General features: G+C 43.6%; 1 protein-coding gene across 1 annotated transcript in view; it reads right to left on the bottom strand.

Moving 5' to 3' along the window:
• FOXO1 (forkhead box O1) overlaps positions 1 to 26249 on the bottom strand; it is a 61308-nt gene that overhangs the window by 34307 nt on the left and 752 nt on the right. The gene's annotated exons all lie outside the window — the stretch shown is intronic.

The raw sequence follows: 26249 nt of genomic DNA, 5'->3' as shown, positions 1-26249 counted from the left end.
TAACAAGAAATATGACTGAAAGTTTCATCAACAGCAGAACTCTCTTGATGAAGATTCTTGGTTTGTAAAACGTAACAAGCGTGTTGTGCACACAAGTGATAGTAAGACTGTATCACAATTATGAAAGCTAATGTGGCACGACAAACATCATTTGGTACTCGCAGAATCTAATGTGACAAATGAAAACCCAACTACACTGTTCAGGAGTATGCACAGGTAACCTGAAAATGCAAAGTGTTCCAGCTAACCATCTATGGTTAATTATAATGATGTGCTTTCCACAAAATAAATTTGAATTGTTGCCTGAATGTGAAAGCTGCTCACAGAGACGTGCCTTGACACTGACAGTGTAACAGTCCCAGAGGAAATGCTGGGGTAGAGGGACTTCAGGCCTAACTCCATAAAAGCCGTTCTGAAATGCACTTTAATGCACTCAAAGCCAAGTTGGATGGGGTCCTGGGCAGCCTGAGCTGCTGGGTGGCACTGCCCACGGCAGGGGCTTGGAACTGGGTAGGATTTGAGATCCTTTCCAACCCAAGCCATTTTGTGTGAACCTGCAAAAGCAAGACAGTGCTCAGTGCAGTCAGATGGACTGGTTTTGATCTGGACACTAAGCACAGTGGGTCAAGCATCTCCTGATCCCATGAGCTCCACTGTCTCCTCTCCCTCCTGTCCATCAGTCCTTCCACCAGCCTGGGGGTAACCAGGCACAGCACTGCCTGGACAGACAGCAGGAGCAGGGGAGGGAGCACTTGGGGCCAGAGCTCCTCCCCACTCCTTCCTCCTTTGCTAGCTATCATTGTGCTCTTAAACAAATGCCAGGGACGATGTCAGGATAACAATCACAGGAAGAAGACTTGTGACAGCCTGGCCCTGGATTTACTATGCCCGGGGACAGGAGGGCAGAGGTTCACACAGGAAACGATAGCAGGACCAGGACGCTGCCCTAGCCAGCATGGGGCCTCTCCACAGCTACAGGTTTCAGGGGGGCAGAGGGGAGAGAGGAGGAGGAAATGTATTTTGCACTTTGTGGTCGTGAAGTCAACTTTGCCTGGTTCTGTGCTGCTGCAGAGCTCAGCCCAGGCTCTGCTTTTCAGTGTTTTAGCACCACACAAAGAATTTGAGCATCTCTCCGACTACAGCTGGGAAATATTTCAACTCAGCTTCCCACAGAGGAAGGACTTCTCTGATTCCTCCAAAGACTTCCAGCAGTGGCCACAAGTCAGTCCTTTGCAGAAAAGCATCTGCCAAGCCAAAACACAGGCTTGTGGCTTCTAAGGATGCAGCTGTGTGTGGCTCCAATCCCCAACACTGTTAAACATTGGGCAGTTGTACATGCAACAAGAACATGCAACAAGAGATGGACTACAAAGGATATCTGAGAAATATAAATTTATTTTAGACAATTTGTGATGCTGCGTGGTTTTGAGTTAACACAATCCTCGTGAAAGGATTTGAGGCCACACCAAAGCACTGCTCCAGTGACTGTGTTGTCCCTTTACCTTCTGCTGAAGGAGAAATAACAACATCACATGCTGCACTGCAGGTCTGGGATGGGAGAGATGGTCACAAACACTCGGTCATGTGTCTATCCTGTTTTCCACAGTTCTAACTTCATGCATTTATTTATAGTTTTTTGAAATTCCAAAATAAACATGAGTTTAAAATCCACTATGAGCTGCCCATCCTGACACTACAAGAGTCTCTGATCTGTATGCCCATATACACTAGAATACAAATACAGCTAGAACCTGTATTTCTCCATCTCATTTCAGTCAAAACTCCCCTTTGCCCAGACCAGACAGCAGAAACACTGCGATTTAGCTGGGCATATTCTAATACTTCAGAAACAGCTTCCCTAGCACTTTACATCTCCTCTAGCGTGCAATCCCAGCCAGTGACTGCAAGGGTGGTTTTGATCTCTGCCTCCCCACATAAACGCCTCTTTCAGAAGCTCTAGCCTGGCACCACTTTCATGCTGATACATGTGATAGAGGCCAAAGTCTCAAAGCTGTAAAACCCGGCAAGTTCAATCACCCGAGGGAACAGAAGGCACGGCATTCTGCCCACACATTCTACAGAAAAAAAGCATACCCAGACTTCCTGATCCGATTAGCAATTCTGGCACCAGATCCTGACCCAGACAAAATACAGATGACTGATACTTGCCTAGGACCAGCTCAATGTTTCTCAACAGTGTAGGCAAAACTGAATCTGGTGACAACAGCAAGTTGGCAAACAAGAGGCTGAGGACAGCCCCCAAAGGTGCTTTCCATTCCCTGCAGCACAACATCTTCCATCCATCTTAATCATTCTCCCACCATGGTGTGCCCATCCCATCTTCTCAAACCCAGACTCAACTAATCACATCTGCCAGAGCCTCATGCATTCAGCAGCTCATCCTCCCCCTTGCCCTGATGCAATCCCTAATCACAGCCAGGAGCTTTTGGGGCCACAGCAGTGGGGATGGAAGCATGGGGTTGAAAGATGCTTTGCCTTGGAGAAATGAGACAGTGCAATGCGGGAAAATGCTTTGCCTCTTGCTGTAGTCTGAAGAAGCTGGAGTGATGACTGATGCTGCTGAAGTGGGCTTTCCTCCCCTTGAAATGCGAGCTCCTTCCAGTGCAAGCAAGGGCTGTGCAGACAAGAAGTAAAATACGGCATCTAGGCACCAGGTCACTCTGCATGGCCTCTGGTCCACACACCACTGGAGGTCATCACCCAGCTGACCTCACCTCTGCCACAGCTGGCCCTGACACCCTTGTGTGACTCATAGACAAGGGTTGGCACCAGGGGGATACCAGGATGTGTTTTCCCCAGTTTCCTAGACACCATCATTAGAAGGCCCATTTCTCCATAGCAATAAAGCAAATGTACTGAACTCAACATGGAATCTCTTTTTGAGGGAGACATTTTCAGGGCATGTCTTCTGTAACAGAGGGAAGGTACCAGGAATGCAGGAGCAAGGAAGAAGCTACTGTTACATTTAAAAGAAAAAAAAAAGGAGGAGAGCAGCACTGCACAAAGCAATGGAGTTTTCCATCCCAATGAGCAGGCACTGCAGTCAGAAAAAGATTGTTTCCATTTCATACCAAGAAACAAGACTTAAATCCAAAACAAAGTATTCTCTACACTGCAACTGCTCAATACTTCATGCTGTCTTCTCTGATTTTCCTTGGATATCACCTCATGGGGGCAGGGCTTCATGCCCAAACCATGAACCATGGGCAAGCAATGGTTCAAAGAAGGGAGGTGATTGGAGACAAGCATCACACCTTGGCTACAGACAAAGTCAGAGTTTGGGTTTTCTCTGCACTGGGAGCTCAGTACTCTCATTGTAGTCTTTCTCAAGAAATAATATTTTTCCTAGAAATATACTTCCTATTAAATATTTGGGATTACTGCCACAAATAGGATCTGGCAAAATACAGCTCAGAGAGGGCTTTTTTCCAGTCTCTTTGCATAGGGCAAACTCAGAATAGGTCAAGTTATAAACATTTGTTCTTACAAGTAAAAATCAAATTTTCACAGTCTGAAGTTTTTCCAGAAATATAGCTCAAGATGTGCATATATATTCAGCTAGTTTCTCAACAAAAATCCTTACTGTAAAGCAAATGTCCTCAGAGAGGTCCACATGCTTGAGCTTAATACAAATCCAGATTTGAAGTTGACGAGAAGATGAGGTTGTGGAATTTCATTCATTCTTAGCCTTAAATCAGTCTTTCATTGTAAGCATGAAGCTAATCATGTCAAATAACTGTATTAGAAAGATATTTGGCACATATGAAGTGGCATTAATCATCAGTACATTCTTGTTTTACAATGCTAAAAGCTACTCGTTCCCCAGCACTATGCTGCTAAAGGAAGATGTTACCCTTAGCTTTTCTTTTACTGAACTGCATTACAGTACCTAGAGTTTAGTCTTTGCAAATCAGAGTTGTCTCTGTTTCAATCTCAATACTTTTTGACCGAAAACACATGCAGTGCTACCTTTATCATTTCATAGTACAAAATTATTTGCATCTCTTTTGAAGTTTAAAGGAAATTATCAAGCAGAAGAGACTTTTAACTACACTAATAGAAATTTTTAACAGTGTCAGAGATAAAGACCTGTACATATTACAGTCTATAACCCACACTACTTGGAGAACACTTAAGTCACTACCTTTCCTCTCCTCCCCTGCTGGACCTAGCAAAGAAAAGGAGGTGCAGTAACAAATATGCAAGTTGGTGCTACAGCCAGACTAAGTAACAACAGGAGAGAAAATACAAAGTATTTTGACAACAAACACAACAATCTCAGTTTCAGGGAAAAAAGAAAATACAACCCACCCTGTAACTCCCAAAGAATACTTACTAATACATTCTCTGTTGATACACATACAAACTTAATTTCTTACTCTAAATATCTCGCTTTAAATCTCCTGCTCACACATGCACATGATTCCAAAGGAAGCACCTACTGATTGCAGCCCGGTTCCCAGTCTGCCACCTTTACATCTCATGGGAACACCAGTGGCACTCAGATGTTAATCTCTCACTGGGGGAAGTACTCTGCTTATGCTTCCATTCCCAAAACCCATGTCTTCCAGTTCTCCTTTCAATACAAGTTCCAGGTCAAATAAAAAAATAATAATCGCTCATTAAAAGTAACAAACAGATTGCCTGCATGCTTCCTACAATAAATAAAGCATTCTAATAAAAATTCTCCCTTCAGTCCCACACTTTTTTCCACCTTTTTTACTATATAAGAATAGATTTGTCAGAATAGATTCGTCAGTGTGTATCTTAGCCTCGACTCCAGTGATGCCCCTTCATGTCAGAAGGTCTATGAAGACTGGGAGCTGGTAATCATACAGAAAACCAGATAAGCAAGGGCTTCGCCAATGCCCCTGGAATGGACATGGCGATGACAGATTGATGGTAGAACTCTATGATCTTATTGGCCTTTTCCATCCTTAACAATTATATGATTCTATGGTAAGATTTTGGACCCTCACACAGTTTAAGGATAGCTCCATTGACTGCATACTTCAGTTTTCTCTCTGGGCAGAGATCATGCATTTATGAAGAAGCATTTTAAAAGACAGACTTCATACACAGAGCTTTCTTGCTTCCAAAGTAAAAGAACAGGAGGAAAGCAAGGAGACTAATAACTTATGTGCCTCTTCTACAGTGCAATAGATTATAATGTCTGGTATGAGTACTAAGTTAAGAAAACCGCATGTTCACTACCAGATTCTTTTCTCAAGCAACCTATGCCATCAGCTGTCATAAACTGTCATGATCAGAAAGTAACCATTTTCCTGGGTACTGACCTTGTCACACACTGGAGCTTAAACACAGCAAATAAAAAATCCTAGGCTACCCTAATGAAAGGCTTGCACGTCCTGTTTTGCCATTTCCAAGGAGCTTGAAGCTATCCGATTCCCTCTGCTAAGCTTCAATGTGCATGCTTTATTTTGTCCTCAATTTGACAACATGTCAAGTACCACACACTCCCAGAAGAGGATTTCAAACTAAATCAGCAAACAGAATTTTTTTAGGAGAACCTACTAAGTAGACTTCTTGATGGCTTGCTCAAATTACCTTGCACAGCTAAGTAGGTAACTTTCATTGGTTAAGCAGCCAGTTGTACTCACTCTGATCAAACATCCAATACTGCAAGATACCAATGCTGCAACTCTGATGTACTTTCTGAGCTCTCAGGGACAGAGACAAAAAATACTAAGTTACATGATGAGTACAGGATTTGGTGGTTAACTGCAGAATGCTATTAAGCAGCAGGCTTCAAGAAGTCATGAGTAGTCTCTTGGTCAAGAGGAGACAGGATGAAGCAAGTGTGGATCATGCAAAGCCTAACTTCTTCGGAAGAATAAATGGCAGAAAGGTAGCTCTTATATGAAGAGAAAGTTTCACAAAGTCTTGACCTAGTACTTGTACTCCAACATACTCAATACCTGACATATGGAGTCATCCAATCCTTCAGCAAATGAGCTCCGCACGAAGTCTCAGTATGAGGGTAACTCTGAGGTCAGCTGCTCCATCTCCCTAACAGGAAAACAATTCAGGCTCTTGTGCATGCGTTCTACTACAAAGTTCAAGGCCTCAAGGCCTTCAGTCAACCAGTTATTCTACCTGCAGTTTGTTTACTCACAAATAACTTTTGCTTGTATTAAATGTGCATTAAAAGACATATCTGAGGCACCCTCCAATTGCCACTTGCTGACAAAACCAAGATACACAAGGGTCTGTCAGCCTTGCAACTTGGGGGAGCACATTAGACAGGCACCAGACTACACAACCGAACAGCAAAACCAATCTACTGGATTGCCTCAGGTCACTGCTGTTACAGGAAGAACAATGAAATATTGGCACAATAAGGCCACAACACCCACCTGCAGGCAGGACTGGTCCTTCCCAATGAGTAACAGCTTTCCTCCTACTGTGGTGGGATGGGCCTCTCTGAACACTAGTAATCAGAGCAGAGCACTGGCTGTGCCCATATTTGTGAAGATGCTCTCAAAGGAAGCATCATTTCCTGACATACCTCTATTTCTCTGGTTTACTATATATCTGCCCATGTGGAGCTGTAGGCTGCAGTACATCAGAGACATTCAGCTACAGGTTTCCAGTCAAAGAGCAAGAGACCACCCAGTAGGTGGTCTTAAATAGTTATGTGGGAAGAGTTTTCCTGGGTCACTGCACTGTAATGAGGAATTCACTATCCCTTTCCCAGTCATTTTTCAACATCTAGCTGTCAAGCGATCATGAATTTCACAGTTGCCCTCATTTATCAACAAATGCAATGGTGTTCAGAGGCTATTACTGAAGAAAAAAAAAAAAAAGCAGAGTACAACATGATCTGTCACACATATCTCAGTAAAAGGAGCATGTTAAGAGCCAGTATTTCCCAAGCTATACACAAGTGCAAGAATAAAGTCACTCAGCCAGCATTGAAATACTGTTACCTCCAAGGTGCAAAGGAGCAGCTTCTCTGCACAAGCACTGAGATTGTTTACAAGAAGGGAAACGAAGCTCAACATCTCCAGCTGAAGCTGTAGAGGAATTTCAGGCAGGCAGAAAGCAATTATTCAGCTGGAGTTCGGCCATGAAGCTGCAGTTAGCACTGCTATTCTTGCAGCCAGTGTCAGGGGACCATGTAATGACCACCGGAGTTGTCTACTGAGTCATCAGCACCGCTTCCTGCAGGAGCTCTCCTTGGACATCTCCCATTTCTGCACTGACCAAGTCCATCCCCAAGTCAGTTTGGGAACACAGGACAAGGAGGAAGGGCTCGAAGTACAACTATTAGTGTCACTTTCAAGAGCAGTAAAATTTACATGGATTAAAGGGATGAAATCTTTATATATAGTAAAAAGGATAATTATAATGAAAGCATCTGTCTAGCTGGCACCACCTACAGCAAGACCTGCAAGCAGTAATTGTACAACAACAGCGTGGTGTTTAGTGTGAGGTTTAGGACTTTCTGCCAGAAAACCTAAAGCATCCAGGTTGTAAAACACTGTAATAAGTAGGTAATCCCCATCCTGGCGTCCAAGTTACTGCCCTAACCTGTTCCTTGTGATTATAAAATGTCTCAGTGTCAGCAGGTTCACTGTGAGTCAGAGCTGAAATAATAAATGGCTTATTTTCCATCCTGATGGAGGAAATACATCACGGCTCATTGTGGCTCACTTACTGAGCTTTTTTTTTTTTTTCTCTTTTAAACAGGAAAATGTAAAAATAACCAAGTCATTCTCCCTTATTGCACTTATTTTTGATTAACAAAGCCCTCATTACAATCAAATTAGGAAAGAAAAAGAAGCATGTTTTCAGTATGGTCTGCAAAAACAATACCTTAGGAAAAAATACAGAAGAAAAAAAATACAGCACAAACAGCCAAATAATATGAAATTTGGGACAAACACCCATTCTGCCAAAGCGATTCCAGCACTTTGCTCCTGAAAACAGTGAAGGCAAGGAGCAAGGCTCTAACCCTACCTGCACTTTTGCTCCCAAGAAGTTGTCTTTCATCACACTCCTATGCAACACGCTCAAAGCTACTCCGCTGCACTTTCACAGAGCCAGGTCCTCTGGTTGTAAACTCTAAGGGAAGATGTCACCTCTTGCTTTGTGCACTGCTGGCAAGCAAACAGTGCCTTACATTTAGCAGGTCTGCTCAAACACTGCATACAAACCCCACCAAAGAATATGAAGAGATGAAACACCAGCATCCCTCAAAATTCTCACTTCCTACCTAACATATGTAATAGCAGGAGTACTGCAAGCAAGGTGCCATCATTCTTCACACTACTGACAAACTAAAAGAATTGTAACCAGCAGGAGACAATAAAGCATCATCCTTTTACATAGGCCAAAGGCACAAACTATAACGGCTATTTCAAGTTCAAATTCAGAGAACACGTACTTTACATACACACATACATACAGAAACTTTAAAACAAGAGAATAATACAGGAAAAAAATGAAAACAATATCGAAAAATAAATTACAAGTGTCTTTATAAATACCTGAAGTAGCATGAATAAGAGAGAGGATGGGAAGGGGGGGAAGAAAAAGTAGAAGTTGTTCAAACTACTAAAGGAAAAAAATATGAATATCACAAAAACAGCCCTAATGCATATTTCCCCTGGAAACAGTTTCAAAGAATTGCAACCTCCATGACTGCATATTTGAAATATATAGTAAGTGGCATTAGACATTAAAAAATGCAAAATTATTTTTATGAAAATAACACGTATTTAGAATATAAAATTTCTCCAATATTTCATTAAAGTGGAAGAAAGGACTCACTGTTCTGTGTTACATACAGAATAACTGTAAACTGATGCTTTAAAGCACAGTAGGAAAAGCAAATGCTAATCTCCAGAACAGTGGTGCTAATAAACTGCTGATCAGCAGCTACTAAGACCAAGCATCTAATGCTGGCTAGAAAAGGGCAGATAAAAGTACAAAGTTGCTTTTAAAGCGTTGTCTCTGGGCTGCAAGATTTTTAAACATCCAGTTCAAATGTACAACTGAACAATTTCAGTGCCTTGCCCATCTTTTCTGCAGCTTCTTACTCATGCTTCAGTAACTCAAATCTATCATGACCTTTAAAACCACAGGATCCTTTGGGTAGCCACTGTCAGGGCTCAGAGCTGCAGCTGCAGCAGGCAAGTTCTCCCCACGCACCGATCACTGTGCCAGTCTGCCTGTGAGACACACTGCAGCGGTCCTTTCTACCCCCTGCTGCTTTCCAGCTGGAAAGGAACACCTAATAATTCACGTCGATTTCTGGTGCTACCCATCAGCCCTAATTCTTGGCAGCCCTTAAGGCAGCTGCTTAAAAGGACTAATGGTCTTGCGATTGAGTCATGGGGCTTTGACTCACTGCGTTCTACTGCAAGGCCTAGCATGGGCTCAGCTCTCCTCTCTGTCCCTCTCAGCTGCTCCATCACTGCATGGAGAGCACTGATAACTCACTTCTCTTGAGCCCCCCTAGGTTTCAGGCTGGCTTTCTGTACAGTGTTTGGCGGCTTCTCATGTGTTCAGGGTTGCCTTTGCTTGCAAATGGCTCCTCTCAGCTGTCCTCCGTCAAAACACAGGCCATAAGGAGTGAAAACATTACCATGTGGAAGGTTGACCCACACAAGCCATGGTTTCCTGCAGATTTACCCCTGTGCCCCACATGGCTTCCCAGGTACATGACCTCAAGCCCAGGCTCTGCACTCTTTCACCACAACACCTACTTCCTCTCTCTCACCTTCTGCAGCTCACAAACACTGCAAGCACCCAGCATCCTTCAACTCTCCTCCCCAGCAGCTCTCAGTGGGGCAAAGAGCCCCAGCAGAGCTCACACCAGCCAAAGGATGGTCCAGGCAAGACCACTTCACTCTTGAACTGAACCTTCTTTGTCTGTGTGTGTCTGTGGCTTATGACAGCCATCATAATGATTTTGAAGTGATGAGCACAGAAGTTGAATTTGTTACAGCCGTGTGACTCATTGAAGATTATTTCTAACCTGGGTGAAGTTTCCACAATTTGAGGGCCACCTTTCACACCAGAGCTGCACGTCACAAAGTACTACAAATCAAAACAATTTCAGTAATAATACAAGGATACACAAGCACTTGGCATTTGGAAGGGTAAGAAATGAGGATTTACAGGTAGTCCACAGATACATAACAATTAATGTCCACTCACAATTTTCCAATCCCTTTCACACTCTGGATTTAAGTCCCTAGAAATACAGAAGACTGATTCATTTTAAGCTCCAGAATTTATTTGCCTTTTTTCAATTTCTGCTAGTGATATGAACAGATCATTCGATGACATTACACAGCACTACTTTTGAGGGCACACTTCTGCTCTTTTTTACTATACACCAACAAGAGCAAAAAGTCTCTTCCTTCTCACCGAAACATAGTGGAAAAGAATACATATGTCTGAAGACAAGATCTGCAGATAGACCTTGTTGTACCTTGTACTGGATAACTAGCAATGGTGAAAAAGCATAACGGCTTTGAAATACATAAAATCACAAGATCATAGAACCACCAAGATTACCCAGTCCAACCATTCACCTATGACCAATATTTCCCCACCAAACCATGTCCTTCAGGACAACATCTAAATGTTTCTTGAACACCTCCAGGGTCAGTGACTCCACCTCCTCCTTGGGCAGCCTATTCCAGCACCTGACCACTGTCTTGAAGAAGAAATTTTTCCTAATATCAAACCTGAACCCCTCTTGGCACAACTTGGGGCCATTCTCTCTCATCCTATCACTAGTTTTAAGTGGAAGAAGAGGCTGACTCCCATCTTGCCACATTCACAAGCTCCTCTTTGACTCTAATATATAACTTCACAGAATCACAGAATTGTAGGGGTTGGAAGGGACCGCCAGAGACCATCGTGTCCAACCCCCAACTTATCTGCATTGAAATAGACATTTTCTTAATTATACTTAACACACATTCCCCTTTCCTTTCAGCTTGTTTGCAATCTCCATTTAGTTCCAGATCTTTTTCCTTTATTCCTTTCTGCATTGTTAATAGCACCCACAAAGCTCCCAGAGAGTTCAAGCTTACACGTAGTTTGTATTTTTTTCTGAATAGGAAATCCTATAAAGTCTTACTGTTGCAAATATTCCCCATAACAAAACCTTCCATTACATAACAGACTGCATATCTTTAAGATGTTCTTTTTCCTTATGACACATGTTGTCTTCTCTTTAGAAAGTAAAACTTTCCTTGCTAAGCCTCTGCAAGAGAAAGCAGGAATTTACAAAGCAAAAAACGAGGGAAAAAAACACATCTCATGCCAATTACTACTTCACTCACTTTTCAAAGTTTTCTCATTTCCTCTCTCGCCTTTTCTTATAAATACCACAACCAAAACATTTGTTTGCTACGATTTTCAAAACCCTACTGCTTCCAAACATGAGGAAATTTCCATGCAACCCGCTGATGTTACGGGTACACCACAGCATTTGTCCCATACTGAAAACATCCAATCTGCAGTCTTTCTAGAAAGCACAGAACAACATGCAGCTCAGATATTTCTCATGTTTGTTCTGGAGGCATGCAGCCCTCTGACAGAGACATCACAACCATCTCTGCCTCACAGAACATGTTTCATCACAAGCAATTGGGATGCACAGCATGCTGCTAAGTATCCCGTATATTCTCACCACGTGGAGATAGGGGAGAACCCTTGAAGAGTGTATAGACACAAGTTATGCTGTTTATCTCAAAAGCATGCCTAGAATACGTGCAGATGGTGTGGCTGAGCTTTGTCTCATAAGAGACTTGAGCTAAGGCTTTCTCAGGCTGGCAGGCTGGAGCCAGGCATTGGTTGAACCCATGTAAAACCTGTCACTTTTCTACCTCCTTGGAGGAGCAGGCTGTTGCTGCAGCACATGACATCATGACTTCTCTACAGATTAGGGGACACTTGCTGTTCTAAACCTTCCTAGAGAACCTTCTTCCCAGTCTTTCAATGTCCTGCCTAAGTCCACTGTGGTATGGACAAGCTGATGCACACAGATTTGGTTTCCAAATCGGTTTGCCAAAGCACAGAGAGAAATCCAGAGGTTTCTAAACTCTGCACAACATGGCAAACTGAGCCAGTTCCTCAAGGAGCCGCAGTACAGAAGCCTTTGCACAAAGCTGAACACATGGTACAAGGTATCATGTTTCTCCAACACGCTCAAGACTACAACAGTGAATTTAACAAAGTTGTTTTCTCAACACTTGAAGCTGTCCCTTGGCCTTTTCCCTAAAGTGATGGTGTATCAGTTTGAGCCTGAAAGGATTCCTGGGGAAGTTCACAAGGGCACCTCCTTTCTAGAGGTGTCATTCACTGCCCCTGATGAATTGTCTCGTTGTTAACAGAACAGGAACCTGTTGTCCTTCACCGACTATGGAAAGCTCCAAACAGAGCAGATTCCCAAGCTAAAAGGAGACTATACAACCCTCTTCATATCCAGTTGTCTTCTCTCCCTTTTTTCAGCTAACCAAAGGCTTTCTTTCCTTGTGACAGCATTAGGTTAACACATGGAAAGAATCCATTGGGCTTAATCAAAGGCAACTACCAGGGCCTTCTAACTGCAGGCAACCTCACAAAGAGGTCAGGAGGGGACTCTGATCTCCACACCAGCTAACTGGTCAGGGCACACAAGAAATCTCTATTTTCTACCAGGAAACTTTGATGCTGCTAAGGAATTGCTGAGAGCATCGTCAGGATCTTGCCCAGACTGTTTCTATCAGTGGCAACACGTCCTCTTTGGGTTGCCAGTAGAAGATGAAAAGCTAAATCTTAGGTGGTAAATGAGAATCACTTTTCTTAATGATGCTAACTGCGTGAACATTAAAGAAAGATTTACATCCAAGCAGAAAAAATTGGGAAAGGGAATATTCAGCTCAGTATGGACACATTTTACTGTTCTGTCTCTATTCCTCACATAATAAAATCCAGTGTAAGAGGTACTTCAGCAGATCAGCAGCACAAGCAATGAAGCTGGCTAGAAGATTCTGATAATACAAGCACATTCTGTCTCCTGATTTTTTTCCTTAAATTTGGAAGGAATTTTCAGATTTCAGCATAGCTCAGACCAAGATAAATACACTTCTGGAAAAAGGCACATTACCCACAGCAAAGCTCTTTTTGCTGCCACTTAATAGCAACAAACGTAAAGTCTTCGTTGGCAATTTTGACTTCTCCTCTGGCATGATTCATTTATCCTTGGGATAGACCCGAGCGAGGGATTCTCCCAGCGCAAGACAGACTAATCAAATCATTTCAAGTCAGTCAGGCATTTGCTTTATGCCAGCCAGCCCCAGTGGCAAAATCTCTCATAATAGCAGATCTCCTAACATTCAGAAAAAAATATTCATGGACTAAACGCAAGTTTAATTGCAGCCAAGAGGCAAAGCTCCCACAGCCAGAGAGACATAAATGTTATCCCTGTCTCCTAGTTCATAATCTTTCACACTGCATTGGAAAGTAGCTCAGAGGGTGAAAGCACGCATTTCAGCTCATACATTTGACAGAGACCAGAAAATTTACTCTAGGTGCAAGGCAGCATTGCTATGTTGCATCCCAGTGACTGGCACAGAAAGGGCAAATTTTTGCTATGTGCTAATAGTCCTACACTATCCCATGGTAGCCAGGACTCTGTGAAAAACTCAAGATGCTTTGAGACTCCCCAGTCATGCCTGATATCCTTCTTTTGGAGTAGGTGGCCATGCACATGGATCCAAGCACGGAATAGCAAAATTCTCCCTTTCCTTGACCTCCAATGAAGAAGGGAGACAGGAATCACATCACTTACTCCAAAAACTGCAGCTCTTTATCTTCAGTCATAGCACACGGCACATGCTCTACGTTGACCATCAAGACATTTGGTGTGCATGTACTTCAGCCCGGATTCCAAGGACAGGCTGCAGCATCTGCTGGGCTGCCGTGTATCTGAGCAAAAACCAGCTCTCACCTCAGGAGCGCATGGGGAAAAAATGAGAAAAACATCAAGCAGTTGCGCCAATAACTACAATGGTTGTTCTCTTACTTCTCTCCAAGCTTCAGCAGCTCCTCTGCAATTTCTGCACAGCTCTCTTCCTCACCTCACGTCCCTTCTCTCCGCCACTCTCTTGCCTACTTTCATTTGAAAACTACAGAATCACTGACACTGGAAAAGACCTCTAAGACCATCCAGTCCAACCAAAATGAAAATATTTCTTCTCAGCTACACGTAGTTTTGAAGATGACTGCTTTAACTTCATCCACACGTGACCTCCTGCACACCGTGCCATGGGCTCTCTAAAACACTGAAGAACACAATGACCACACCTCCACCGCAGCCATTTCACACATTCTCATACTCAACACAAGAGCACAGTCACGTGTTCCTATTCATACATCCCATAATACAAGGCCGCTATTTATCAGTAAATGCCTGAAGGTGCAGAGCAAAGCCCAAGATTAGGATTATCTGCTGGTGTTTCACAATACCAGCAGCAACAGACAGGGAAAAGTGAAACAAGGATGCTGCAGAGAGAGACCACAAAGCAAAAGGAAAGTGCCATTACAGATGTTCAGTGGGTAATGAAGAGAGAGGAGAAGGCAACAGAATCAGAGATCCAACTTATTTAGAAAGACAAACGCATAAGTGAACTGTAATTCAAGGCATTAAAGAACACACAGAAAAATGCTATATTTTGCTCAGTAAATAACTAACTATTGGAACCCCTGGCTGCAGGATAGCTACTGGAAAATAACTTGCAGTGATTAAAAAGGGATTAAATGGATTTTATAAACAACAGTATCTGTTGTTAAACATGCTAAAATAAAATTACAAGAGTTAATAACCCATTTGCCTCAGGGCATAAATTAATCCTCATCTAAGGGTAGCAGAGATCTGCCTGCATGTCAGCTCTGTATCTGGTGCAACAACTCCTCTCCATAGGCGAGCAATCTTTGCTCTTAATTCCTGGTATTTAAAAACTGTCTGTCTTGTCTGAAAAAGAGAGCATGCTATTGTTCAGGCCTTCAACTGACCTCACATAATTAATTCTGGAGTTTACCAGATATATAATTCCCTTGAGGGGCAGGGGTGAAATGCACGAAAGAGAGAAAAATAGTTTAATTGCTACACGCTTCAATATTCCATTCTCAGTTTCTTTAAATGCAGCTTGTCAAGGCACTCAGAACAAGGGTATGAGATAAAGTTCTCATAAAAAGCTTAAGACATGAACAAAGCACAAAATCTATTAGTATTGTTCAGTCCAACAGTTCACCAGCCAAATCAGTTTATGAGAAAATTAGATCTTTAAGACAGACAGAAAGGGAAGGTTTTTAATATATTGGAACAGAAGAATTCACTCAGGCTGGTAATAATTAAAGCATTATCTAATATCGTAGCCTCAAAGATGGGATAGAGCTGAAGTACAAACCCTGTGAGACTACGATTCCACCCCTTTCAATTCCTAAGTCCAAACCCATAAACCTTACTAACGGACTGGCCAATCTCCAAAATAATTGCTCCTGGACAAAACACGAGATGAGACACGACACGTTTGATGCTACGCTGTGGTTACGACTTTTCAGTTTCAAATGCCAGCTTGCTCTTTCCCACAGAGAAGACAGCCGCGTGATGGGGATGCTCCTCCTCTGGATCAGGAGAGCTTCTGGAAAAACAAGACTTTAGCATCAGATGTACATAACTCAGCCCATGAGTGATCTTCAACACTACGCTTCCAGGCTACCATAAGCCTACAGTTTTATTGCTACCACTATTATATTTTTCCATGCCATGTAAATTACATCTGGCTCAGTCTCTTAGTGCTATAGGTCAACATTTAAACTGTATTTTCAAAAAAGGACTTCACAGTGGTCCACTTCAACACTCTAGCAAACCAGATCAGGTATGCCCTGCACCTTCCAAATCTCAGCAGAACAAAGAGGCTGCAGAACTTGGCACTGACTATCCAACAGAGCAGCATCAGTGCTGGAACCCCACACTGAACTGATAAAGCAAGAGATACGAAATGCCTGCAAGGAAAAAAGAAAGCTCTGAAACTTAAATTGATGTTACAGTGGATACAAATACACTGTTTCAGACCACTGCATGCATGTATTCTCTCTGCTTCTCTACTGCTGAAACAGCAAACTGTGCATGGCAGATGGCATGATTCATCCTAAAATTACTCTAGCAGTATTCCCTCTATTAGCCTCTAAGGAGTAAACTAGGACAAAAACACTCTGCATGTTAACTTCAACTAGGCAGTTATCATGAGGAGCTCTCAGGTCAGCCTACTTGCTTATTTTGCAGAATTTATCTTTCAATCGGCAGTTCACATTATGCACAGAGATGCCACTTATTTGTTATGCCTACCAGGAGTTAATACAGATGGGGGCAAGAAGGGAAGCAACTGGGCTGGATATGGAAGTGTTTTCTGACAGTAAAGAAGATCAGTAAAGAAGTCCACCAAAACTCAGGCCACACATCACACTAACGACAGTGCGTGTGGCAGGACAGGATACATTCATTTTTAGACACTGTACAGCTTAGCTGGGAGAAGAATTTCCTGCCAGTCCAGGGCTGAATACGGATCTACTCAGTTGAAGACATGCAATAAAGCTTTTGTGCTACTTTACCAGGGATAGGACACACACATCACATTTGGTGTCAAGGAAGCCTTACCAACTAACCTGCCACAAAAAAAAAAATAGCAGTTACAGCACCCTATCATCAGTCCCCCTCCTTCACACAAAGGGCAGGAGCCAGCTGTGCAGGGCGACTTCTTCCAGGAAAATACTAAAACACACAAAATAACAAATTTAGATCCCAGCTGCAAGGAAAGCTGAAGTGCTCACCCACAGACCTGTTAGACTCAATGACTTCAACTGAAACTCCATCCCTCACCTAAAAAAATATTCTTAAAAGATGCTCTAGACTATGCTGACAGTACAAAAATTCACTGCAGTGCAAGACACGTCCCCAGATCGACTGCAACATTAATTGCCCAGAATCTGGGCCCCAAGCTAAAAATCTCCTTCCAAAATAAACAGTCCACAAGAACTAATTTATTTTTTGCTCCATCAGCAACAAGCCTCGGTCAGCAGCAGCAGAATACTGTGTGTGCTTTGATGCCTGGGTTAATCAAGGAGGGGGTGAAATCAATAACACAGTTGCCCTCATCTTTGGGGATAAAGTGGTGAAACTGTTCCTAACGCCACCTCTTCAAAGAGGTGTTTTCTACATGCGTATACCCTACTACGTCAGCCTGGTTGCATAACCAGGTTGTGCAATAATTGCAAATTCATTTACATCTTCATTTTTGTTCCAGTGCTCCAGAATAGGGAAGCAACGAAGACCATCGAATGACAGGATGAACTCTGCGTTATTCCTCTCCTACACTGTGGGTCAGCCCCTTGAGGATGCTCTGCAGAGAGCCTGGACACAGTGAGAGTGAAACACGACTGCTCACCTGGAGCAGATGTCTGGAGCAAGGCTTTAGTTAACAACCTCAAAGCAAAAGATGACTTCATAGCATCAGGAGATGACTGGTGCCGGCTCAGACTGCAAGCAGAGGAGATTATGCTTTCTCCTTTTAATACTTATTGCTATGTAATTGCCATAGAACTGTAAAGAAGAAGTAGGCAAGAGTGCAGTATCAGGTTTTCATAGACTAAACGAACTGGATTATTCAAGAGCGACTCAAGTTTCCTAACAAGCATGGAACAGTCTGCATTAAGATAGCATCTACTTATTTCCCAAAAAATTAATTGCAACAGGCTGCATTTTAAAATACTGCTTTAACCTCCTGTCCTAACTTTTATTTCAAGAGCGTACATACTGGATTTACTACATTTGTGAATCGAGGTACAACACACCAGCAACAGCAGAGCTTAGACCTGCATTACTATTCTGCTTGCTATAATACACACTTGTTTCACCTTAAGAAACATCCAGTTAAACTGACAGCATATTCACAAAGGAAGAAGAGAAAATAAGATGGGAAAAAACTTACTCATCCAGCTTGAACTGAAAGAGAGTTCAGCCTTCTCTGGCACTCTCCAAGTTTTTCAAGCATTATGCCACCTGCATTTGAATGCAGAAGTGCCTTTTGCCTCAGTGCTGCCCCAAGGATAGCAGGGCATAATATTACTATGGGAAAAAAGGAAGTTGCTCTGATTTGAGCATAGCATCACACTCCAGGTTTTCACATCTGAATGCACATATGCGTATATATATGTATATACTGATGTGTGTGTTATGTGTGGGTTTTGGTGTTGCCTTCTCTATAAACTCCTAGGTATTAATGAAGACCTAAATTTATCTCGCTAAAAATACGGAGTACATTTTTATTTATGTTTGAATTATATAACATCTTTTGTTCAGGTAAGACATGAGGAAGTATCCTCACCCTGACTGCCAAGCACCTTCTGGCTAGACATGCAGATCCTTCAGTTGACCAGAGCTCATTGCAAGAGGCAGGGCAGAAGCAGGGCAGAAGCAGGACGAGTGCTGCAGCAGTGTCCAGCAGGCAAACACTGCCTGCAAATGGCTGAGCCGGATCTGTCTCCAGCATCTTGACCTTCATTAACATCACTACAAAGCTCATTTATAAATTATAATGAAAGAATAAAAGTAGCACAGAATGGTTTGAGATGGAAGGGTCCTTAAAGATCATTCAGTTCCAGTCCCTCTGGGACAACCACCCCCTAGGCTTCCCAGGGTCCCATCCAACCTGTCCTTGAATGCTTCCAAGGATGGAGCACCCACAGCTTCTCTAGGCAGTCTGTGCCAGGACATCACCACCCTTCATGGTGAAGAATTTCTTCCTGCTAATGTCTACTCTAAACCTATCCTCTTGTAGTTTAAAGTAGTTATGACACTTGCAGCATGGATTCTTCCTTTCAGCACAGCCACTATTCCTCATCCTGAAGCATCTCACCGAAAAGCAGACGCAGCAGCAAAGCATCCTCCCAAGAGGCCAAGGGATGAAAACCCTACCTGATTTCACAGAATGGCCAAGGGTGGAAGGGACCTTGAGGATCATGAATCTCCAACCGCCCTGCCACATGCACGGCCACCAGCCTCCCCATTTAATTTGATTTGAATGGTTTTAACCTTTTAATCAGGCACCCAGCCAGCACCGGGGCAGCAGGCAGGCCCCAGGCCTCCCCCAGCAGCCCCCATCTTAACCCCCCCCCCCCCCCCCCCACCCACCTTCTCACACCATCCGACAAGAGTTATCCCTCTTCCCTCTGCCCACCACCAGGATGCCTGCAGAGCCTGGTTTTGGGGGAGAAAGGGTTGTGGGGGCTGCAAACAATTTTGTTGAATTCGAAAGCTCACATTTAATCAGAGTATTTTTGGAAAGAGAAATCAACACATTAACGACAAATGGGAGCACACAGCAGATCCTTTCACATCCTGACAGCAGAGAAGTGCGGAGGCCTGCTATGAAGCATCTCTGAATAACAACGTCTTCATTTTTTGAATACCTAATTAAGAGTTTCTACATATTGCAAAGCCCCGCTATAAGATATAATTTGGTTGGCAAACACTAAAGATCTCTCACTCTGTAAGTAGGCTTTTGGCAATCAAAATTTAAATCTGGATATATGTACAGCTCAGGTAGTTTATTTTTTATTCAAACAATTACATTCCAATTAGCAGATTAAGTTGAATCAGTTTTAAGCAAATGCAAGCTACAGGCAAATCAGCACCCCCCACCACCACAAGAGCATAGTTTTGGATTGTTGATATCCTTAACCCCATTAGCTGCTTCAAATACAGTCAAATGCACATTAAAGGACAGCAGCCAAAGTGAAACGAGTTGTCTGCATCTAAAAACACTACAGATACCAAAAGACAGCACCAACTTGGACCCAAAATTCACGCATGCCAAAAACCGTTTGCAACCGTGCTAATTCAGAGTCTGGGAACTGAAAGGCAGCTCAATATAATACAACAGGCAACAAATCCATTCCTTTAATTTCAGTCGCCAAATTTAATTAATTTCCAGCCAGGCAAACATTTAGCATTTCTGCTGACCTTGCAAGATGTAAGCTCCTTTGCACAATAAATGTGGTCTAACAAGTCACCACATTTATAGCGAGTTGCTTCAGCCTTATCTAACTGTGTAGTTTGAAAGTCAGTGATGGGTAATTGAAACTCCACCCACGTCACAGTTTCTGGAGCTAAGCTCAAGAAAACTGAAGAAGTCACTACTTTTTTATTGCAAGCAAGACTGCAAACAGTATTTGGATAATTGAAGTCCATACTCTGAACTATGCAGATAGTCCTTATTTCGGAAGGAGATAAAAAAAATAGAAGCCTGCAATCTGCATTTTGACTTTTTTTCCCCATAAAACGTATGTCCAGGCTCCAAAGTCTCAGACTTCCCCTCCTTGAAGAAAAAGAAAAAGCAAAGCCCCTCCACTGCCCATTCACCATAACTGCCAACAAGGAAAATAAAAAATAAAATAAAAAAATAAAATAAAAAAAGGTAGGTTTTGGAGATTTTAGAACAGATCCGGGTGAAAAGCAGCTGTGCTTATCCACTGCTCTGCTCCTCTGCAGCACCAGCAGTGCCCAGTAGAGCAGGGTCAGACCACTCATTTCATTCCAAGAAGTCCTTCACCTCCTGACTTCTGAGCATGACTAAAAAGAAATACGTATTTCTGGCACTAATTAAATTAACTGTAGGGCAAGGGCTAGGGTTGAGCCTCTCACGCTTTTAGAGGAAGACACCAGCATGCAAGAAGCGCAGACTCCTTTATCTTTTCACACCCTGATGTAGGAGACACATGAAGCCCAGCATGAAATGAGCTCTGAACAACAGATTCTCAGAAAAAAAAAAAAAAAAAAAAAGAATAAAACTAAAGATGCTAATTAATAAGAACTCTTACATCTTGCAAAGCACAGGTAGGAACCACCGGAACAGCCTTGACAGCCTCACACCAGCACGCAGTTAACACGACAGGGACAGGCAGGCTGCTCTAATGCTGCCATAGCTATCTCCAGCCCACTGGCTTGGAGCAGCAACAGGACCAAGCACATTTCCAGCTGTGCAGATTCCTAGCATTCCCAAAAATTAAGTTTCTAAGACTAGCACAAGAGAAGACTTGTAGCTTGAGGTTGAATTAACTCTAGAACAAGAAGTGCAAGCAGAACTGTAAAATCATTGATATCACGCAGTGATGCACGATGCCGTGAGCAAAAGCAAGTTGAGCAAACTCAGTGCTGCCCTTCGTTTCTCCAGAAACTTTCTGCTTGCTGCAGCAGCTGCTAGAATCACAGCAGAATACCAGTGACTGTGTTTTCAAACCCAGCCACCTCCCACCCCACATATCACATGGGAAAGCACTCCTAAGTCTTCACCAGTTACTACAGAATGTTTCTGAAGCAAATACATTTGCCTCCTCAGATATTATTTTGCAGAGATCATTAGCCACTACGAGAATCTAGCACAAGGTCTAATGAAGTGCTTCATTTGAGATAATCATCAATACAGTGCAGCAGTTGACTTCATTCTCATTACTCCTCCCCCTCCTACACTAGGAATGGAGACCTGTGGCTGCTACAGTAACTGAAGATGTTTGCATATTACAAACTAAAGCGCAGGAACGAAGCAGCTTTGTTTGATGAACACATGCGAATAACATTCACCAAATATATTTAGAAGTAATGCTTGAATGTGAACAGCACTTGCCCTCCGAGATAAATGCAGTTCATGCCGAAGCTCTTTGTGCAGCAGCAGACTTTGTTCTAAACACAACTCTTCCCAGCAAACTTCATCCATTTCTGACGTGCAGACTGTCATCACAAAAAGCAGTGTTTCCCCCCATTTAAAACTCACATTGGCACACCAAACTTACACACAGAATGCTACAAAATTCACTGCAATATTAGTATGCACCGCCATATGCTTAACTATAGTTAGCTGCTGTCAGGATCAGTGAATTTTAAGTTCCTTCTTCATAGGACCTAACGATAAAGTAGATCGATCTACATTTTGCATAACTCTGAAAGAGGAAAAGCAGCTACTTATGAGGTACCTTCGGTATCTCTTATTTCACTGTTCACCACCCAAGGTTACAAAATCATTTCCAGGAGAAATCCCTGCTTCAAACACTAACCTTCTCCCAAAGCAGAAGAAGCTGAAGATTGAACCTCTGTAGGCCGTGGCAATGGCACTACATATTTCACAAATCTGTGGCTGCAAACTGTATCAGCGCTTTTGCTCCAAAAGGAAAGCAGTCGTTTTGCAAAATATTCACCAGTTGTGTCAACAGAGCTGCATATATTTAGGTAGCGGTACGTTTTAGAGATTGGAGAGAATCTGAACAAACATCTATCTCAGGAGTACGTCATTTCTGGAGTCTTATTTAAAAAAAAAAAAAAAAAAGCACCTAAAATATAAAGCTAAAATATTTTTTCAGCGTAGAATTGAGGCTGGGAGTCCAGGAGCAGCAGGCTGTACCAGTCTGGAACACAGGGCAGGAGCAGGAGGGCCAAAGCCCAGAGCAGGGCTTATTTCTGTCAGGCCTAAGTCTGAAAGGCAAATGTAGATGGTAAAGAGAACGCAGCTTGAAAAGAACAAGCATTTGAGGAGCTTCACCATTAGACAGGAAGGAACAGGCACCCTACACCTGCAAAAATGGAGCTTCTCCTTTAGTAAGCAGAGTTGGAGCTGGTGACTCGGGCAGGCAGAGAGGGCAACATCCCAGTTCTTAGGCTATTGCTAGCGTCGTGTGTACAAAAGCACGGCTGTGGTAAGATTTATCACAAGAGATAAATAAATAGACATATGCAGATGTACATCCATGTGTGTGTTGTACGTATGCATAACACAGTGTGCGATGCCAGGGGGTCTGCAAGTCTCCCAGGAAAGCTTTTACCTATGTAGTCTCAGCAGAAAGGGACAGAGTTAAACACTTGCAGGTACATAACCAGCATTGAGAGAACACAGAGCAATTTCTCAAGGCAGTCTTCAGCTAAAGTGACATTTCCACACTGAAACAGAAATGCACAACAAAAACCTCACCAAGACCTCCTTGTTCCACTTTAAACACTTGAGCACTGTACAGTTATTCCCCGATGTAAAATCAAAAGCTTTTGACAACCATGAAGACGGCTCTTCATTTCCTAGAGCTTTCCAGCACTCGATAACACACGAGTAGCTTTCAACTCAAACATACCACACCCCAGCACTGATTTTGTATGGGGACCAATTCACTGCAGAAGAATCGTGATCATTAAGCATGCCTACGAGGAGGCCACCCAAAGCCCTCCCCCCCCCCCACCAGATCAGTCCTTGGGCCTTCAGGCTGACATCCATTCATCCTCCTGCAGCTGGATACCATCTAGCCTCATTCCTTCAGCAATGGCTACAAATAAATTTGGGTGATCAAGTTTCCTTGGGTCTAGAAGTCGACAAGGTGTAAATACATGTGCCACCTTAACACCTCCCATAGGGAAAAACAACCATCATGGCCACCTTGAGATGGGTGTGCCAAAAATCTGCATTTTCTGCTTAATAATCTAATAATCTCTATCCAAATAATTACCGAGTAAAGCCAATGTAATACCACAGGTTGTGATATTGTGATCTGGACCTATTCTCAGTAGCTGGCTAAAAGACTGAGACCATTCAACAAAGCCTAAGTCTGATGGCTCCCTTACAACAGATCACGATTCTGACATTGAGCAAAAACATTATGACATATGCCCATCACAAAGGAGTTTCACTCTGTGCACATGGTAATTAGCCAGGAAGTTATCAGATTTGAGTAAAAAGAAACCAATCCATGGCTGTCATGAGGCTCTTCGAGGCCTAAAAACTGCCCTAAGCCCCACATGCAGTCTCCCACTAGCACAGGTAGAAGAAAACAACGCTTTCACTTGACTGCTGTGATCAAAGTTTCACTCTTCCACGCAACTTTCACAATGATCTCTCAGCTATTTCAGAAGCAAATCTTGTTCTTGCCTCAGCCTTCTCTGAGCAGGGCTGCATGCACTCAGCCTGTGCCCATGTCCTGTACTGCAGCAGGTTGGGCAGGGCACACTGTGAGCACTCCATCCACTCCAGCCATGAGTTCCCCATTTTGTTCTCTCCGTGCTTAATGGAGATTTTGGTTTTTAGAGTAGTTTGTGCTAAGACAGTCTGTAATGAACCGCTTTCTCCACAGCTGAGAACAACTTTACCTACTTTTTGAGCTAACAGTGATAAATTCATGTTACCGCGTTTGCCTTCTACCCTTATTAAAAATGACATTTTCACTCAGCAGAAATTCAGTGCTATTTCAAGCTCCCAGTAGATTATGTCAACACCTCTGAACTTCTTCATACAATGGAAAAATAAAAGCAGTTGAATTGTAGACATTAAGCAGGGGCCACACATGTTCACAAGCAGTACAGCTCTCCTCTTCCGGGTGACAAACACAAGCATGCCACTGGGCACGAGGTGCTCGTTCTGCTGTGTATTTCATAGAGTTCGTGTATGATTTCAAAGGTGCCTTGTTTACCCTCCCAAATCAGCAGGCTGCAACAAGACGAAGCCTTATTTATGAGAAGGAAAGAAGATAACGCTTTCTTTCTCAGGCTGCCAAACAGCAGCACACCACTTCTTAGGTCAGACCCGCACCCCTCCTGCTGGCTCTGTGCTGCAGGTGATGCTCTGCTCTGCTGGCACCTGCAGCTCCTGATCTTCCAAGCCCTGCTCTGGGCTGAACCAAGCTCCCGGTGCTGCAGGGGCTGCACGCTGCAGGGGCTGCACTCCTCAGGGGCTGGCACTGGGGGCTGCCCTTAAACCCTCCCCATAAAGGTGCTCTGCAAAACACAGCACCAGTGCTATAGTGCTATCCTGCATCATGCCAAGCAGCCTGTCAAAAGGAGGGCATGCACAGCAAGGCTTGGGCAGGACACATCTACTTCCAGGGTACCACATCCCCCAGCACCCCAGTTCTGCACTGGTACTGCACAGCGTAGATGTGCAGGCAATAGGAAGAGGTGTGTGAGCCCTATTAGTTGCTGAACCAAAACAGGAAGAAGAGTAACAAAAAAGAAACACCTCATAAGTCGGGCAGCTAGGAGAAGCTCGCTTTTGCTTGCTTGAATTGGGGAACTCTTTGCTTTAATTTTGTCTGTTTTAAGTCTCTTCTGCTCGTCATGCAAATGCAGTTTGCCTTATTTCCAGCAGACCAAAATACCAGTGAAAAAGAACACAGCATTTTTAAGTTCTGAGCTCCCTTGTCTCAAAGTTGTCACCCATCAATCCCTCTCCTAGGGAGGCTTTCTCGTGAAAGACGTCTTGAGACAATTATTCTTTACATTTGATAGTCAAACACATAGATAGGAACTAACAAATTACTTTTAAGAGCTTTAAGAACCTTCCACCAAAAAGGAGCTTGAGATCCTCACCTATTTTTCTTTAGTAGGGTGCTGCTTACCTGCACAAAATAACAAAATCTACAAAAATCAGATGGAATAATCATTCCTCGGCATGCAATTAATATATTACAATATATAAACACAGGATTTGAGCTTAAAAAAAAAAAAAAAAAAAAAAAAGTGAATATTAGAGATACTAGAAGGTGAAGGGAGCAAAACTCAAGAACGGGCTCGCAGGGCTCGCCTGAACCGGTGCGGAGCCAGGAGTAGGGCAGAGCTGTGCCATCCCTACAAGGAGGAGGAAGAAGAGGAGGAGGAGGAAGAGGAGGTTTGGGGCTCCGGCCGCTCACACGCAGCGCTGCCGCAAACTCCGCGCGTCGGCACCGCGGTGCGCACCGCACGCGTGGGTGAGGTCGGGAAGCGGAGGGGCTGAGCAGAAAGCACCAAAATCAACAGGTTTCCCGCCGGCAGCCCGCTGCTGGCCGCACCGAGATCGCAGGAAGCTCCGTCCCAATGTTTGAAAGGACACATGCTCCGGCAAAGCGAGCTGAGCGCAGCCACCGGGACAAACACAGCGCTTACTCATTAAACACACGGCACTTCTGCAACCCTTGTCCTGCCCCTGCTCTTTCCCCATCGCTGTTTGCCTCTGTCCTATCCCCGTCCCCCGACGGCTCCCCCCGGATACCCCGGAGCCGCGCAGTGCCCGCAGCGGCGGCGGAACCTCCGCACCGAGCGGCCGGGGGGGGCCGGGAGGAGCCGCGCTCCCTCCTCCTCGCCCGGGGCCGGCGCCGTGACACGGCGTGAACTTTTGCTTTCGGCGGGGCAGGGCGCGGGG

This window comes from Centrocercus urophasianus, unplaced genomic scaffold, assembly GCF_019232065.1.
Source record: "Centrocercus urophasianus isolate 14NV4802_14NV808 unplaced genomic scaffold, USGS_Curo_1.0 seq_9, whole genome shotgun sequence".
Taxonomy (NCBI): domain Eukaryota; kingdom Metazoa; phylum Chordata; class Aves; order Galliformes; family Phasianidae; genus Centrocercus; species Centrocercus urophasianus.
This window is presented reverse-complemented; position numbering and strand designations above follow the sequence as displayed.